The sequence below is a fragment of the Sinocyclocheilus anshuiensis genome, unplaced genomic scaffold (assembly GCF_001515605.1).
Source record: "Sinocyclocheilus anshuiensis isolate Anshui unplaced genomic scaffold, SAMN03320099.WGS_v1.1 scaffold379, whole genome shotgun sequence".
Classification (NCBI taxonomy): Eukaryota; Metazoa; Chordata; class Actinopteri; order Cypriniformes; family Cyprinidae; genus Sinocyclocheilus; species Sinocyclocheilus anshuiensis.
The window spans coordinates 1320140-1339242 of record NW_015552574.1 but is presented as its reverse complement, the minus strand read 5'-3'; the positions used below and the strand labels follow the sequence as shown (position 1 = coordinate 1339242).

Below are 19103 nucleotides of genomic sequence, written 5' to 3'. Positions count from 1 at the left end.
TAATGAGAGTTCTGCTAGATTTGATTGAGGTAATATTTGATGATTGAAACATTCTGTCATTCTCAGACAATGTGTAATGTCTACACACAATCAAAGAACAAAAAGACTTCAGTTCCTCATGTCATAACAGTAAACTCCACCAAGAAACAACATTACAGCATCTGGATACAGAATGTTTCATGATAAGGCAACAGCTAAGACAAGAACAATCCTGTTATTATGTTTATTTTTCATGTATGCACAGATCCCATCTAAGGACCTCACTTTTTAGAAATATACATAATTTCAGATAAATTTCCTCTATATTCACTCTCTGCCCTGTCACGCTTGTCAACTAAGAAAATGCTGTTAGACTAATAAATCAACTTCTAAACCACCCTGGTGAAGATTTAGCATGAAAATATAACAAACCTGTATAGAAACTTAGACCAACATAAAAATGAAAACTTCTGTGGACAAGTTGAGTTCGTAAAACAACCTAAAGCAATGTTTTACATACTTCAACAGCGGATGATTGACATAATATTATAAACCACTAAATAATGCTCTCTGAAATTATGATTGGGTTTAATCTTTCCATCTCTTCAACTGAATTTAATCTGCCACTTAATCTGTTAAAAATAATAATAATAATAATCATGGGTTTCACGCAGTTGCAATTGTTTAACAATTAGCTTGATTTACACTAAAAATTTGGTCATTCTGATTGGATACTGTACTTCTCAAATTAATTATTTTTTAATTTTGGGAATGACAAGTGTCAACAGTAATTTTATCTGCCAAATCATCTTTAAAGTCAAAAGACTTTGTAAATATCTTACTGTAGATGAGAAAAATATTTTAGAGTAACAGGAACTTTCTGAGCATGAATTATTTGCACCTGAATAAAATAAACTTAAAAGCTGTTTGTTTTCTTTCTTTAGGCAACATAAAAGGAAACCAACACTTCTGAGACCCAAAAACAAGATTTCACTCAAGATAAACTGAAACCTGAGATCCTGGATCAACTTCCTTGTTTTATAATGACTGGGTTCACAAAAGTGCTGTGATTCTTTTGAAAAGAGAGGTATAATGTATTCCTATTTTAAGACAAAAACAATGTTGTTATTGTTGTTGTTGTTTTTGTTTTTTTAATTAGCAAATTTATTTCTGTGACAGAATTAAACTTTAACAAATACATTTGCAATTCAATACAGCTAAAAAAAAAAATCATGACTCAATTTCCCCCAGTTTTGGCGCATTGACCTTTTGTATGTAAACCAGTCTCCTGTTCTGGCATTTTACTGGACACTGCTTCCTTACACAGGGACTGGACAAAATAATGTGAATACCTGGGAAATAGCTAATATTTCTTTATTAAGGTGTTTTACCACCATTCGCCTTTAATACAACTTCCTAACTTCTTAGAATAGAGTCATACAACTTTTGAATCCAGTAGAATGTTTATTAAAATAAGTTTTAGTAATTTCTTTTTTGTTTGTTTTGTCCTTTTTTGTTAGTTGTACATTTATAGCCTATGTCTATTTATTTTTTCAGTATTTTTTGTACATTTAATTTATCTATAAATTTATTTCAGTTTTAGTTTTAGGTATTTTAGTACATCAATATAAACTCTGGGATAATGAATGTTTCATTCATGTCACTGTATTTTTATACAATTAATTAATTGTAATAAATTGTTTTAAATTTATAATTAAAAATCATTCACTTCAAGCAGGTTCAACTTGACTGATAATGGAAGTTTTAAAGTCTGGTTATACAGTATACTCAGTTATAATGATAATTTACTGCAGAATGCATCTCTCATTTATATTGTCCCTGAACTTTGTGGGTTATAATGAGAGGATTCAAAATTTTAACAGTTTGTAGACCATAGCAACCACAGGCTACTAATATTCAATACAATATATGACTATAGCCTATTGATAATATTCAATACCAATATGAATGTCTTGTTCGTGAATGGCAAAAATTATTGTCTTCCTCGTGCTGATAAAAAGGGCATACGTGTTTCAAGCACTTCAATCAGGGAGACATAGCCTACTGCAAGGATATGCAGTTTGTAAAACAATTCTGTGGCGAACTGAAACGCTTTTCATTGGATTCTCGACTGCTCAGAACTCGCGGTTTGAATGACCATCAATGCAACAATCATAAGGGGCCGTTCACACAGAACGCAGGCCAGTTGAACACCTTAGAGGCGCGTTTTTTAAAAGTTGAACTTCTTTTAACTTGAGCACCGCATTTTTAGAACGCCGCATTCGCGCGAAGCTTCAAAGAACGCGCACGCAACTTTTAGACACGTCAGTCCAGCGCGTTTACACAGAAAAACAATGACATTATGTATGAGCCAGCCCTAACTCAACTGCACAATTGATCAGGAAGATCCCTCTAGAAATGATCATTTTCGGGAAGGATGATACATGTGCCGTAATGAAACCCCACGAGACCAGCAGCAGGTGACCGGTGTTACGAGATTTTCGGTTTCCGAGATTTTCTGTTTCAGTGGGCGGAGCATACATGAATATTCATGAGTTTCAGTGGAACTGAGAATTTCAGTTCACGCTCCTTGTATCTCAGCAGGTTTAATGGGATATATACAGGTGCATCTCAATAAATTAGAATGTCGTGGAAAAGTTCATTTATTTCAGTAATTCAACTCAAATTGTGAAACTCGTGTATTAAATAAATTCAATGCACACAGACTGAAGTAGTTTTAAGTCTTTGGTTCTTTTAATTGTGATGATTTTGGCTCACATTTAACAACAACCCACCAATTCACTATCTCAACAAATTAGAATATGGTGACATGCCAATCAGCTAATCAACTCAAAACACCTGCAAAGGTTTCCTGAGCCTTCAAAATGGTCTCTCAGTTTGGTTCACTAGGCTACACAATCATGGGGAAGACTGCTGATCTGACAGTTGTCCAGAAGACAATCATTGACACCCTTCACAAGAGGGTAAGCCACAAACATTCATTGCCAAAGAGGCTGGCTGTTCACAGAGTGCTGTATCCAAGCATGTTAACAGAAAGTTGAGTGGAAGGAAAAAGTGTGGAAGAAAAAGATGCACAACCAACCGAGAGAACCGCAGCCTTATGAGGATTGTCAAGCAAAATCGATTCAAGAATTTGAGTGAACTTCACAAGGAATGGACTGAGGCTGGGGTCAAGGCATCAAGAGCCACCACACACAGACGTGTCAAGTAATTTGGCTACAGTTGTTGCATTCCTCTTGTTAAGCCTCTTGTTGCTATATGATGTCTCTTCAGCATCCCAACATAAACCACTCTCTTTTCCTATATAGGTCTATAATATTTCAGTTTAAAGCGACAAAACCTCCAACATAACTAACCAAGATGGTGGTTTTACAACTGAGACATCAGCGCTACATGACTGCACTCCTGAGCTCCACTACCATCTTGTTACTTCTGTTCTTTCAAAACTCAGTGTTGGTTTTCACCTACGGTTCTTACGGTTTTGTATCTGAGAGATCTCCATGTGCTTGCCATATCTGTGTGGCAGACAGAGGAAATAGTAACTGGTTTAGTGAGCAATACGACCCCAATGTACCAATTCTGCTCAACAGCGTCAACAGTGTATTGAGTACAAACGTCTCCAGGTGGTGGAAGGTAAGAAACATTACTGCAAAATCAATATACAGCCCTTACTTTATTTAGTTTTGTGGCTTTGGAGTGGTAAAATTAGTTTAATGTTTTTGAACGAAGAATCAATTTAATGCATCACTGCAGAATTTTCTTTAAACATCCAAATGTCTGTTCCAAAATCTTTGATATTTTTATTTGAATCTTTATTAAATCATACATATTGATGGAGACTTGTCCACCATTTTTAAATATATATAATAAAAATATACAGCTTTCAGGCATACAATTAACAGAATTGTAATGTTAAACCAGATGTTTAATGCCAACATAGAAAAACGCTGTTAGAGAACACAAGCATGTGAAATGACTTTCACTAAAAACCTCATAGTTACGGAGATAAAGACCTTTTGACAACTAGCTCTAGTCTCTATTCTTCACTCATAATAATTCATTTTATTTTTATAATTACCTCTTGAAATGGTTCACTACTATAAACACTTTTACAAGAGTGGATATTATACTTAATTCTGATGCTAAATGAATTAATATTGTCATACAGGAGTTACAAATTGGATCAGTTGTTTCCTCTCTTCCCTGATAAAGAGCACTACTCAGACGCCGGTCCAGATCGCTGCAGAACCTGTGCTGTGGTGGGAAACTCTGGGAACCTGCTGGGATCCAATTATGGTCCTCTCATAGATTTCCATGACTTTGTCATGAGGTAGTAAATGAGATTATATTGGCCTGTATTTAGTTGCTTGTAAGGTTGTCTTTCACTCTTTAAGTTAACGAGAGTTTAGAGAATAATGAAGCATCAGTGTTGATGGAATGGATATGTTGTGCATTTATCAACTGAGGCTGTGGTTGAATTCCAGATTTGTGATTTCAAAAGATGCCTTAAAGGCTTTTCATTAGAATATCATGCACACTTCAATCTCCTTAGTGTTTTTCTCTCAGGATAAATAAAGGCCCGACAGAAGGTTATGAGAAGGATGTGGGGTCAAAGACGACTCACCGGATTGTGTATCCTGAGAGCGCCATGGACTTGGACAACTCCACCCATCTGGTGCTTCTTCCCGTTAAGATTCTGGACATTCAGTGGCTCGTCAGTGCCTTCACCACTAAAAACATCACACAGTAAGAATTAAACATACATTTGTGAACAATGCACTGTTAAAGAAGTTCCCTTTCGATACTACACTCGTACTGCGTCTCTGCTAGACGCTATGGGAAAAAGTCATTTTTTCTCCTGAACTGAAGCCTTTTTCAATCACGCAGTGAAACTGCACGGCTATTGGTTTGTGCAGTATGTTTTAAAAACGAACCAATGACTCGGCAGCGGTGCTGCACAAACCTATGGCAGCGAAGCCCGCCAAAATGGGCGGAGTCATCTGGTTATATAAGCGGCCGCTTCGCCATAGGATTCAGATTTCTTCTCCTTCAGCGATGACGATGTTCTTCGCATCGTCATCGCTGAAGGAGAAGAAATCTGAATCCTATGGCGACTCGTCGTTGACACGCCTCGCAGTGGAACGACTCTGCCCGGCTGATTCAGCGCCTTTCGCCGCCTTCAGCGACGTGCAGCAGGTGAGATAATAAAGAGCAAATTTCTAAGAGCAAATTTCTACGGCATTGTTTCAAATGCTGCGCCGTTACTGCGATACGTGCAGGGCTCCCTTGCACGCCGATGACGGCCAGTTTCCTGCTTGGGGAAATCCCACACCGAATCCGCGCTCACCGAGACGAATTGCTCCCACTGTGAGAGCATGAGTCTCGCCTCTCTGCGCTCGCGGATAGCTTTCTTTGCTGAAAGCGACCCTGCCCCTCGCGCCCTCCTGTTTTCTTCCTCCCAGGAACCTGTGAGGAAAAAACAGCAGGGCAGAGGATCTCAGCGCTCGGATGCGAGCGAGCTTACATCGGCTCAGTTCTCACGTACCTTGCTCTCTCCACACAGAGAGGCTTCCCCCGTTCTCTTCACCCAGTCAGGCCAGTGAGAGTGATTTGGTCTCGTTCGGTGGGAGTGACGAGGAGCTGCTGAATGACAGCCTGTCATTAGCAGCCTCGGACGCGGAGGAGCTGTCGGGCTCGATCGCTGACCCCACCCCCCTGCCGCCATCCGAGCCCAGCGACGTTAAACCCGGGACAGACGCCGAATTACTCCGTGTCCTCTCGAAAGCCGTCGAAGAGCTGGGGTTGGAGTGGTCTCCGCCGGAAGAGCCCTCCCACAGCCATGTGGATGAGTGGTTCCTGCCGGGGTGCCGTCAAGCCCCTTGCCAGCGATCCTCTCCTTTTTTTCCGGAGGTCCACGACGAGCTCACCAGATCGTGGCGCACCCCATACTCTGCCCGCCTCCGCTCTGCTGCTTCATCCGCCCTCATCTCGGTCGACGGCGCTGAAGGCAAGGGGTATGAGAAGTTGCCTCCGCTCAACGAGGCAGTGGCCGCGCATCTCTGCCTGCCCACTGCGATCGGCTGGAAGACTAAGGCTGCCCATTCATCTAAGCCATGTAGGGCGACATCAGCCCTCGCTGGTAGCGCCTGCTCCTCGGCTGGGCAAGCGGCCTCGGCACTCCACTCAATGGCCGTGCTCCAGGTCTTCCAGGCCAAGCTCCTTGCCAGCACAGACGAGTCAGGTCCGGACCCCGGGACGCTCAGGAGCGCCACAGATCTGGCTTTGTGCACAACAAAGACCACGGCTCAGGCTATTGGGCACTCTATGGCTAGTCTGGTTGTGTTGGAGCGCCATCTATTGCTGACCCTGACCGAGATCAAGGACGCTGACAAGGTCCCGTTCCTCGACGCCCCGGTCTCTCCCAACGGTCTGTTCGGGCCGGCTGTCGAGGGATTCGCTGAGCGTTTTACTGAAGCACAGAAGTCGTCCCAAGCCATGCGACACTTCCTACCCAAGCGCTCCAGCTCTGCAGCTGCCTAGAGTCTCCCCAAATCTGCATAGACTCAGCAGCCCGCTCAGCGTGCACCTGCGGCGGCCACCACCACCCAGCCAGCCAAGCCTGAGCCTCGAAGACGTTCCCGCTCAGCCAAGCGCTACCCGTTTCCGAAGCGCCAGGGCCTAAGCTAGCGCTGGACCCGGCGCCTCCGGCGTCATCCTGAGCAAAGGAGCAGGAAGAGGAGGGGGCCAAGTCTCGCTGCAGCCGGACCACCGCCCAAGCTGCCTCTCGTAAGCCGCCAATCACCCCGTTCAGTTCTGGGTGCAGCCGGCGATGTGTTTGCTGTAAACTCTGGGCCCGTTCAAGCTCCCAAACGGCGATCCGCTGTTATAGCGGGAAAAATAAAACAAACAATTTCAAAGAGAGAGCAAATTTCCTCTTCCATTTCTTATGAGTACCGTGTCCCCTTGCAGCGACCAGGCACTCAAACCAATCCAACCCCTGTCCTACTGGACCGAGGCATGGCAAGCCATCCCCGGGGTATCAGAATGGGTTCTGGGGATAATGAAGCGAGGATATCCACTCCAATTCGCTCGGAGACCCCCGCGCTTCAGCAGAGTGGTCCCCAATTGCTGGAAAAGGGAGCCATAGAAGTGGTTCCTCCAGCCCAGAGCGAGTTACTTCCTCGTCCTCAAGAAGGACGGCGGCCTATGGTCCATCCTCGATCTCAGATGTCTGAATCACACCCTCATGAGATGGCCATTCAGAATGATTACATTGAAACAGATCCTCTCGCAAATCCGCCCAGGGGACTGGTTCTTTTCTCTGGATCTCAAAGATGCCTACTTTCCCATCCAGATAGCCCCCCTATCACAGGCCATTCTTGAGATTCGCCTTCGAGAGAGTGGCTTATCAATACACGGTCCTTCCCTTCGGGATGTCCCTGGCTCCACGCACCTTTACAAAGTGCATGGATGCGGCTCTATCCCCCCTGAGACAGGCAGGAATCCGCATTCTCAACTACCTCGATGACTGGCTCATTCTGGCCCAGTAAAAGGCGGAGTCACTATCTCACAAAGCCCTTCTCCTCAGCCATTTGGAATGCCTGGGGCTCAGGGTGAACTTTGCCAAGAGCGCACTGTTTCCCAGCTAGCGAGTCTCGTTCCTGGGAACAGTATTCGACTCGGCTCAAATGAAAGCGGAGGTCACAACAGAATGCACCCTGAGTATATGGCAGCTCGCAGCCTCCTTCAAGGCTGGTGCCTCTCACCCCCTCAAGAGGTTTCAGAAAATGCTAGGCCTCATGGCTGCAGCATCTCCAGAGCTACAGTTGGGCCTGCTGCGAATGCACCCCCTCCAGCACTGGCTGAAACCGCAGGTTCCATCCTACGCATGGCGTCATGGACGCCTGATTATCAGGGTAGATCAGGCCTGTGTAACGGCCCTGACCCCCTGGATGAACACTCAATGGATGGAACAGGGAGTTCCCCTGGGAATGGTCTACAGGAGGAAGGTGGTTCCGACGGATGCTTCCAACACAGGTTGGGGAGCTCTGTGCGAAGGGAAACCGACGTTCGGCCACTGGTCGATAGCGGAAAGCAGTCTGCACATCAACTGCCTCAAAATGTTGGCGGTATGGCGGGCCTGTCAAACCTTCCTACCTGACCTCAAGGGACATCATGTCTTGGTCCGTTCGGACAGCATGACGGTGGTGTCCTACATAAATCGCCAGGGGGGACTGTCCGGGGACTTATGTTCGCTGAGAGCAGCACATGTTCCAGGCATATTGAACCGAGGAGCAAATATGTTGTCACGAATCAAGGTCCCCTCAGAGGAGTGGATGCTTCATCCGCAGACAGTTAAAAAAATTTGGGAAGTCTTCGGCAGGGCAGAAATAGACCTCTTCGCCTCAGAAGACAATTCTCACTGCCCAATCTATTTTTCCAAGGACAAGGATACGTTGGCCCACGACTGGCCCAACCTCCTTCTCTACGCTTTTCCCCTGGTTTCCCTGATTCCGCAGGTAATCAGGCAGATCAGGGAACAGAAACGCAAAGTGCTCCTGTTGGCCCCGCTCTGGAGAAACCAGCATTGGTTGGCAGAACTGTCGCAGCTGCTAATAGCAGCCCCGTGTCCAATTCCCCTGAGGCGAGATCTCTCCCAGGTGAACAGGACGATATGGCACCCCAGGCCAGAGCTGTGGGCCTTGCACCTGTGGCCACTCAATGCTCAAACCGCGGCGAGGACCCGCTCACTTGCAACATATCGATGATACTGTACTTCCTGCAGGAGCTGTTGGACAAGGGACTCTCCCCGTCCACGCTCAAGGTCTATGTGGCGGAAATAGTGACTTCTCATGCCCCTATAGCGGGCCAGTCGGTCGGCAGGAACAACCTTGTTGTTCGTTTTCTGAGGGGAGCCAGGAGGCTAAATCCGCCCCGGCCTCTCACTGTCCCTACGTGGGACCTGCCCACTGTTCTGAGGGCCTTGAAGGGCCCTCCCTTCAAGGCGCTACAGTCTGTTGACCTTCGGTCCCTGTCATTTAAAACCGCTCTGCTACTAGCGCTAGCATCGTTCAAGCGAGTGGGGGACTTGCAGGCGCTTTCTATAAGCCCTAATTGCCTGGAGTTCAGGCCTGGCAACTCCAAGGTCATCCTGAAACCAAGGCATGGCTATGTACCTAAGGTGCTCTCGACTCCATTCAGAGCACAGGTTATCAACTTCTCTGCGCTTCCTCCCTCAGAGGAGGACCAGGAGTTTAATTTACTCTGCCCCATTAGGGCTCTGAAGGTCTACATCGAGCATTCCGCCCAGTTTAGGCAGTCGGAACAACTCTTTGTTTGCTTCGGTGGCCACGCTAAAAGACACCCGGTCACAAAGCAAAGACTTTCTAAGCGAATAATTGCCGCTATTTTGCTAGCCTACTCTTCTTTGGGCCTACAATGCCCCGTTGGGAGTACGAGCCCACTTAACTAGAGGCATCGCCTCTTCGTGGGCGTGGTCTAGCGGCGTGAACATTGCAGAAATTTGTGCGGCGGCCGGCTGGGCCTCGACGTCCACATTTGCTAGGTTCTATAACCTGGATGTCCCTGCCTTGCAGGCAAGGGTTCTTTCTGCTTAACTGGCGCACAGTTCGCTCTGAGTGCATTTTGGATGTAATATGCCCAGACCTATCAGAGAGCTTACTTGTGCACTCTCGGCCCCCATGGGTGCAGAGGCTGCGCAAGTCTTCTTGAACAATCACTTGACTGGATGAGGTCATAATGAGGCTAGCCTGTTAAGCCTGGAGGAATTTATTGTTCTTGTTTTCTTGGGCCCTGAGGTGCTTAAGACAAGAATTATCATTGTCGTTCCTCTGCCATGGCACGGCGTGATTGTACTGTTCCCATAGTGTCTAGCAAAGACGCAGTACGAGTGTAGTATCGAAAGGGAACGTACTCGGTTACAAACGTAACCTCGGTTCCCTGAGATACAGGAACGAGTACTGCATTGCTAGCCGTGCCATGCAGCTGCACAACTCAGTCGTCGCTTCAGTCGAAGTAACCTGAATCCTATTGCGAAGCGGCCGCTTATATAGCCAGATGACTCCGCCCATTCTGGCGGACCTTGGCGGGCTTCGCTGCCACAGGTTTGTGCAGCACCGCTGCCGAGCCAACGGTTCGTTTTTAAAACATACTGCACAAACCAATGGCCGTGTAGTTTCACTGCGTGATTGAAAAAGGCTTCAGTTCAGGAGAAAAAATTACTTTTTCCCATAGCGTCTAGCAAAGACGCAGTACTCGTTCCCGTATCTCAGGGAACCGAGGTTACGTTTGTAACAGAGTGCGTTTTTGGTCTGCTCTTTTTTAATATCATGAAACATTGCCTTTAATCAGGGCAAATTTTTAAATGCTTGTTTTGTATGATGAACTCAAGAAAACTTTTTTTATTTTAAATACAACTAAAGAACCTCGTACAGAGTTAATATATTGTACAGAACTGTATGACCTTTTCATAAGCTAAATGTTATTGAATGTTTAATTATTATCTGTATCTTCCAGTTGCAACCTCCATGAAATAACCTTTAAATCTGCTATGGAAGTTAACTCAAATACAAACAAATCAGCAGATTTATCCATATATTATGTCAATTAAACAAAAGGTTTTATTAAGTGAAACTCAGTTTTATGTGGTCATATTTGACTCACATATTGTTAAACACAACTATGACTATGGTTGTGTTTAAGTAATGGAAAATACATAAAATTAAGTTAATGTGTAAATGTTGGGAATTGTTATGATATGCCTTATTTGTTTGTGACGTGCCTCATTTGTACATTACTTTGAATAAAATGTTTGCTAAATGTAAATGTCTTCTATGTCAGTTATGTCTATGAGTGTTGTTGTTAAAGGTTAAAAAAACAGTCTTCAAAAACATTTTGGCTTAGAGCCAATTTTAACGAATGCTATGCACACACTTTGAAGGAAGGATAGCATTTTTCTGAAATGATTATGCAACTTTCTGTGTTCACACAGCTTTTGTCTGTTGATATCTTATTCTGTTACAGAACATACACAAAAGTGCCATCTACAATCAAAGCAAATAAGGACAAGGTGAAAAACACAAACTTGAAATCAAACATGAACATGAACATGAACATCATGTTTCAAACATGAAATCAAGCAATCAGTCAGTCAAACAACAAATGTTAATTTGTTTTAATTTGCATGGTTTACTAATACTACCTAATTGAAATCTTGATATTGTAGACTCAAAACATGATATTAGAAATGCATGTTTCATAAATGTCCTGATTTATTTCTGTCATTGTTTTTAGGTGATGATCCTCCACCCAGAATTCATAAGATACGTCTATGATAACTGGACAGAAGGGCATGGCTTATATCCATCCACTGGTTTCTTAACACTGATATTCGCTCTTCACGTCTGTGATGAGGTAAAACTCTCATTCTGAGTCTCAAACTGTGTGGCATTGCATTGCCATCATTGTTGAGGGCGTGTCAGGTGTTACAGTGATCTGAATGTACCAGAATAGAAACCCCAGTGTAACGAGGCATCAGCAGAGTGAGAATCCATTTGCAGCTTTATTGAAATCATGGTCGTACAGGCAGGGTCAATCACCAGCAAACACAACAATAGAGGCTGGGCAAATCGTAATCTAAAAACAGGCATAAGGTCAGGACAGGCAGCAAACATTCAATAAACAGTTCACAAGTAATCAGAGTCCAGGGGCAGGCAGCAAGGAATCACAAGGAGAATAATCAGTCCAAAGATAATCCACGGGCAGACAAACACGGGAATAAAGACTCAGAAATGTTTCATCAGGGCAAAACAAGACTTTGCGAAGAGGAAGTGTCTAAGAGCAGCTTAAATAGTCCACAGATGAGGTTCAGGTTTGAGAGTAATCAGTGCCAGGTACCTGAGTGGGAATTGTAGTCCAAACAGGGTTTTAATATTTGGGAGAGAGATTCCTCTGGTGGCAAGCGGGAGGAACAGCGGGAGTCTCGTTTGTGACAGAGCCTCCCCCTGTGAGCGGCTCCTGACGTGAGGAGGCAAATGACGTCAGGGTCTTCCACGAGGCAGAGGGGCCGGTTTATCCGGATGCATCCTATGGCATCCTATGGTTCTCCGGCACCTGGAATCAAGTAGATCACGAACCTGGCACACCTCCTTGCAGTCCACCAGGATGGGTGGGGGCCCTGGCCACTGGTCTGCTCTTCCTCCTCCACCCTCGGACCACCAGTAGGTTTAAAAAACGAAACATGAAAAGTAGGGGAGATACGATAATTAGAGAGCAATGCCAAACAATAAGAAACTGGTGTAATTTGTCTAACAATTTGGAAGGGACCCACGTACCTGGGACTGAGCTTCTTGCATGGACATCTGAGGCCTCAGGTGGATAGCCAAACCCAATGACCTGGGGTAGATTGGGGCCTCAGTGACGGTCAGCTTGCAACTTTTGCCTCCTGACGGCATGTAATAAGTGAGTGTGAGCCTGATTCCAAATGTCTTTGCTTCTCTGGAGCCACTCGTTGACGGAGGGTACCTAGGTGGGTTCCCCTGACCATGGGAATAGAGGGGGTTGAAAGCCCATTACGCATTGAAAAGGAGTTAGTCCAGTGGAAGGCATTTGAAATGAATTCTGTGGATATTTTGCCCACATGAGGTATCGACTCCAGTCTGCTTGGTTTTGATGGCAGTAGTATCAGAGGAAACGGGTGATCTTCTGATTGAGATGTCCTGTTTGACCATTGGATTGAGGGTGATATCCTGAGGTAAGGCTAATGTTAATATTGAGTTGCTGGAAGAAGGCTGACCATACTCTAGATGTGAACTGAGGGCCTCGATCCTACGCAATGTCCTCCGGAAGACCATAGATGCGAAACACGAAGTTGCACAAGAGTTCAGCTGTTTCAAAAGCTGTGGGTAACTTGTGGAGTGGAATGACAGGCCTTGGAGAAGCGATCTACAATGGTGAGTATTGTGGTATTACCATTGGATTTGGGTAGATCAGTAATAAAGTCTATGGCCAGGTGGGACCATTGTTGGTGAGGAACTGGCAATGGCTGCAGTAAGCCAGATGGCAATTGTCTGGGAGGCTTGCTTGTGTTACAAATGGTGCATTCACGAATGAAGTCTATTGTGTCTGCCCACATGGTTGGCCACCAGAAGCTGTTCTGGAGAAGGTGCAAGGTTGCAGTAATTCCAGGATGACCGGAGCTGAGCGAGGAGTGAACATGCTGTATTACCTTCTTGCGGAGGTCCTGAGGCATGAAAGTTCTGTTGGGTGGGCATTCAGCAGGGAAGGGGTTCCTGTGAGTTGGCTTGCGCAAGTTCTGTCATAATGTCCCACTGAACAGGGGCCACAATTACTGACTTTGGTAGAAGGGTCTCCTCGGTTTAAATGGTGCTTGAACAGTCGTGTTGGCGTGACAAGGCATCTGCTTTAGTGTTCTTTGAACTGCTTTAGTGTTCTTTGAACCAAGATGATAAGTAACAGTGAAATCAAATCTAGTGAAAAAGAGTGCCCACCTTGCCTGTCTGGGCTTCAGTCTTTTGGCAGATCATAAGTATTCCAAATTCTTATGGTCAGTCAGAATAACAAAAGGATGTTTGGAACCCTCTAAGCAATGGCGCCACTCCTCTAAAGCTAGTTTCATGGCCAGCAATTCTCGGTTTCCGACATCGTAGTTCTACTCGGCTGAACGGAGTTTGCAGGAATAATAGACACAAGGAAAGAGCTTAGGTGGCGAGCCATGCCACTGTGAGAGAATGGCTCCAATGCCAGTATTTGAGGCATCCACGTCCACTATGAACATGAGTTCCGGGTCAGGATGATGGAGGATGGGGGCGGATGGGAATTGGGATTTGAGTTCTGCAAAAGCTTGCAGAGCTGCAGTTGACCATTTGAGATGAATTTCTTTGTCATGGAGGTTAAAGGGGAAGCCACCGAAATGAAGTTTTTAATGAAGCATCGGTAGAAGTTCGCAAATCCCAAGAATCCTTGTAATTCCTTTAAGGTAGCTTGTTGCGGCCAGTCCAGAACAGCTTTGATCTGTTTCTCATCCATGGCGACTCCCTCCTTACTGATGACGTAGCCTAGAAATGGTGTCTTGGTTTGGTGAAACTCACACTTCTCTGCTTTGTCATACAGCTTGTGTTCAATGAGTCGTTGTAGTACTCCTCTCACATGTTGTACGTGCTCCTCATATGTTAGAGTAGATGAGAATATCATCAATGTAAATAATCACCCAACGGTCTAGTATGTCCCGAAAGACGTCGTTGATGAAGGATTGGAAAATGGACGGACTGTTAGCAAGGCCAAAGGGCATAACCAAGTATTCATAGTGCCCAGTGCTGGTAGAGAAGGCTGGTTTCCACTCATCTCCTTCCCTGATGCGAATGAGGTTATAAGCATTGCAAAGGTCTAGTTTGCTAAAATACTTGTCTTTGCGGAGTTGTTCTAAGGAAAGTGGCACCAGAGGCAGAGGGTATCGGAACTTGATCGTGATGTCGTTAAGGCTGCGATAATCAATGCAGAGACACAAGCTGCCGTCCTTCTTTTTGACGAAAAAGAATCCAGCGGATGCAGGTGACGTGGATGGTCTGATAAATCCCTTTGAAAGTTCTTCCTCGATGTACTTGGTCATAGCCTTGGATTCAGGTTGTGATAAAGGAAAAATTCGACCCTAAGGGGGCACTGTGCCTGGTAACTATTAGGGATGCACCGATACCGATACTGGTATCGATATCTCGTACTCGTACTCGTTAAAATGCCCCGATACCAAACGCCGATACCACACAGCATGTGATAAGCGCCATATTCAGACAAAGAAACACCGACAACAGAACAACAGACAGCAGAATGGAGTTAAGGATGTCTACTACGAAGTATATGTATGCAATGAATATAACGTTAAACGTTCAGTGTTAACGCCTGTATAGCTGATGTGCGCGAGCTGATAAACAAAGCACGCTGAGTGGATTGAGCGCGCGGCGGCGCAGATGCGCGAGCTTGTCGAGTGAATATACCTTTCTCACAGACATCACTGGAAAGTTTGTAGTTCGGTCGGATGTGTCAAAAACAAGTAAGTAAAACAATGCACAAGTTACTTAACGGTAGGGAGAGAGACAGAGAGAGAGAGAGAGCGCGCACACTTCTCTCCAAAGAGAAAGGAAAACTTGAAATCGCATCATATGACCCCTTTAAGTTAACCAACTAACATTATACATACTCCTTTGGTTTTTGTACCCAATATTTAAAAAATTTACAAATGCAATAAAAATATTGGTATCGGTACTCTGTATCGGCAAGTACCAAAAATAAAAGTATCGGTATCGGGCGAGTACTGGAAAAAGTGGTATCGGTGCATCCCTAGTAACTATGGCACAATTCTATGGCACAACCATTGGATCGGTGAGGAGGTAGTTCCGATGCCCTGAATTTGCTGAAAGCCTCGGCTAGGTCTGTGTGTTCGGTGGGAAGAGTGGGAGGAAGAGCTGGTTCTTCCTTAACTGCAACAGTCTGAACAGAGATTGGGACCCTGTCAGTGAGCCAATTGACGTGACATGATGGATCCAACTGAATGATTCGACCCTCCTTCCATGAGATGGCCCTGCTTCCTTCTCGGTGTGAAGAGTCCCGGTCTGTAGTTGCAGATCTACGGTGGTGTGCATGACTCTCCCCGCACAGAGAGGGCATCCATCTAGTGCTTCCACTGCCAAATGAGAGGTGCAAGAGATTAAAGGGAGTTGATGTTGTTGAGCAAACTCATGAGACATAAAATTCCCCGCTCCCCCCGAAATCTAGTAGGGCAGATGTTTTTATGGTCTTGCCCTCAATAGACAGTACTACGGGCACTATTACGCAAGAACTTGAGTGATGTGCCAGAATACATGGACTCACCGTAGAGGGGTGGCTACAAGGAGGTGGTCTTGTGGGACAGGAAGCCCTCAGATGGCCCGCTATAAAGGCAGAGATGCTGTGGTCTCGTTCCCCGGGAGTCAGATGGGTATATCCAAGCTGCATGGGTTCTGCTGGAGATGAGGGGATTGGATATTGCGTGCAGGTGATATAGCTCTGGGAGGACGACGAGAATGAATCAGATTATCAACCTGAATGGCCAACTCAATTAACTGATTTAGTGATCTCCCCTCATCCTGGCAGGCCAGTTCAGATTGAAGCTCCAAGCTGAGTCCTTTGCGAAAGATGAGTTTAAGTGTGCTCTCCACCCAGTCTGTTTGTGCTGCCAGTGTGCATAAGGTCAGTGCATATTCAGAGGCGGTGTTCTTGCCTTGACATAATGTGAGTAATTGATCATCAGCAACCTTACCTCCCTCCAGATGCTCAAATATCTCCCGAAAGCGTTGAAGGAAGATATCGAAGGACGGGAAAGCTGAGCCATCCTCTCTCCAAACAGCTGTCACCCTTACCAAAGCCTTGCCAGTGAGAAGTGAGCATACCAGGGAGATCTTGCTGACATCAGTGGTGTACATCACCGGTTGCTGATTGACAAACAAGGAACATTGCAGTAGAAATCCCTTGCATTTAGTTGGATTACCATCAAACTTATCGGGAAGAGCCAGTCGAGGGTTAACAGATTGTAGTGACAGTGGAGAGTCACTTTCCCTCATGTTTGGTTGAGAGGGCACTGGGTGCGGAGGCGACATGTGTAAATCCCAAAGTGTCTGAATGAGCTCCTCCGTTAGCGAGGTTAAATGCGCCAGCTGATGTTGATGAATGGCGAGCTGGTTAGCTTGAGCAGATAACTCTGTGGACAGCTGAACCAGGGCTGCTGGATTGTGTGGTGGCGAAGTCTTCTGTAACGAGGTGTCAGCAGAGTGAGGATCCATTTGCAGCTTTATTGAAATAGTGGTCAGCAAACACAACAATAGAGGCAAGGCAAATTGTAATCCAAAAACAGGCATAAGGTCAGGGCAGGCAGCAAATATTCAATAAACAGTTCACGAATAATCAGAGTCCAGGGGCAGGCAGCAACGAATTACAAGGAGAATAAACTTTCCAAAGATTGGGAGCGGGAGGAACCGCGGGAGTCTCGTTTGTGACACCCAGAATGACAGCAAATATTTGATTGTCGGTGTTATCATGAATAAGAGTCCAGACAAAATCAAAAGGCCTTTCAGGAAAGTGTTATCATTAAAACTAGAGGAGCTGAACTCTAGCATAGTGTTTGTACTGTATGTGCTCCCATGGATGGAGATGATGTCATTTCCAGTTCCTAGATAATTTATAATAACTGTGAATTATGTCAATTTTATGTCTAAAATTATTAATCAAGATTATTGTCATTTTAGAATTTTTATCAGAATTACTGCACTTTAACAAAAGCACAAATCAAGAGATCATCAACTCGCATGGTTTGTTCACAGATTTAATTGCAGCAAAACAGCTCAAACGACAGTGTGCGGTGTGAAAGTATGGAGTGAAAGAAAAAAGACTGCATTACACTTTTATTCGAACAGAATATCTCAATGGAGATAGTTGAACTCTTAACTTACATGTTTGCCTGTGTTTTCAGTTCATCAGCGCTGTTTTCATAGCGTAGAGAGAGAGCATGCACATGGTTCCCAGGTTGGGAAGATTACGTAAACAACAGGGAAGAAAATTTATCGATTTCAGAGAAAAGCTCTGATTGGCGGATCCAACTTCTGAAATCTGGAAACAGCGACCATGAAAGCTTGTGGAGGCTTGTTCCCAAAGCAAGTTAACGCAAATGCAAATTAAAACAAAACATTTACGGGATAAATAACCAGCAGGCAAATATCGCAGACGATCATGCTTAATAAATCGAGAGTAGAAATCTTCATCATGATTAAAATATGATTTGTATTTGAACAAATGATATTGAGAAATACCCTAAAGTTAGTAAACTTTTTTTTTTTTTTTTTGAAAAATAAACTTTTCTTTATGTCACAGAAATTATTAACGCATTCTTATCTTTGTCTTACAGGTGAATATGTTTGGGTTTTGAGCTACATGTGATGGAATCTGGCATCATTATTTTGAAAAAATCTTGACTTCATATGAGATCGGCATTCATGCTGGAAGATTTGAAAATGAAACAATCAATCGGCTCCAACAGGAAAACAAGATTCTGATTCACAAGGGTTGGACATGAAGCAGAAACACTCCCTTAGTACTGCGCAATATTGCATTACAATATTGAATACTGAATTTTGCTGCTTTCATCTCAAGAGATCAACTTTTCTGTGTTTAATTTGAGCTTCTCTAGCAGCACTAAATTAAATTCTGTTATTTTTCATTTATGAGACACTTTGTTAGTAGCTTGTACCTGTGATTGTTGATGAGTTAGTACACTGTAAGAAAAATATGCAGAAAAATGGAAAAGGTGCTAGTAATTTTCCAGGACATTATCCGTTATCCATTGTAACCCGAAAACACAAAATGCAATGCGTAATTAAAAATGCAGGTACAAAAACCTGTGGAAAAATCAATCCAGAAAATTCCTTCATATTAACACAGTAGATTGTGCATTCTTTTTTACTTTTTACTAGTGCAGCATACTAACTAACTACTAATAAACTGCTTTAAAGTATAAAACTTAAATTGTAATCGTTCAAAAATGTGTAAGTTTTCAATAATTCAATGGATTTAAAGATAGTTATTTATATTTTAATATTATATTATGCATTTATATTGTTACGAACAAATCTAAATTAACATATATAAAACATATATGTTTTTGCTGAGATTTGACACAATTTTGCATTGTGATTACGTAATGATGTCATCATGCAATGTCATCACAAAATCATTTAGCAACTTTTAGCAACAAATGAACCTTCCTTTAGCAACTTCCCCTGAAAATTAGTTGTCAAAATTAGGGTTGACAGCATTATCACCAAAGCACAGCAGAGATTGTATTTTTTAAAGAAACTGGTGTCTTTCCATGTTAATAGCAAAATACTTGTGATGTTCTATTTTGCTTTCATTGAAAGTATTTTAGTCTTTTGCAGCATCTGTTGGTATGGTACGCTACTGAAGCTCAGAAAAAGTGTTTAAGGGAAATGGTTACTATAGCTAGTAAATTATTGGGCACTACAATGCCGAACCTTGAACAGATT

The 19103-nt window shown here is 44.1% G+C and overlaps 1 pseudogene; it reads left to right on the top strand.

Annotated features, from left to right (window-relative positions):
- Positions 1 to 3360: 3360 nt before the first annotated feature.
- Positions 3361 to 18136, top strand: LOC107665121 (CMP-N-acetylneuraminate-beta-galactosamide-alpha-2,3-sialyltransferase 1-like; annotated as a pseudogene).
- Positions 18137 to 19103: the final 967 nt, after the last annotated feature.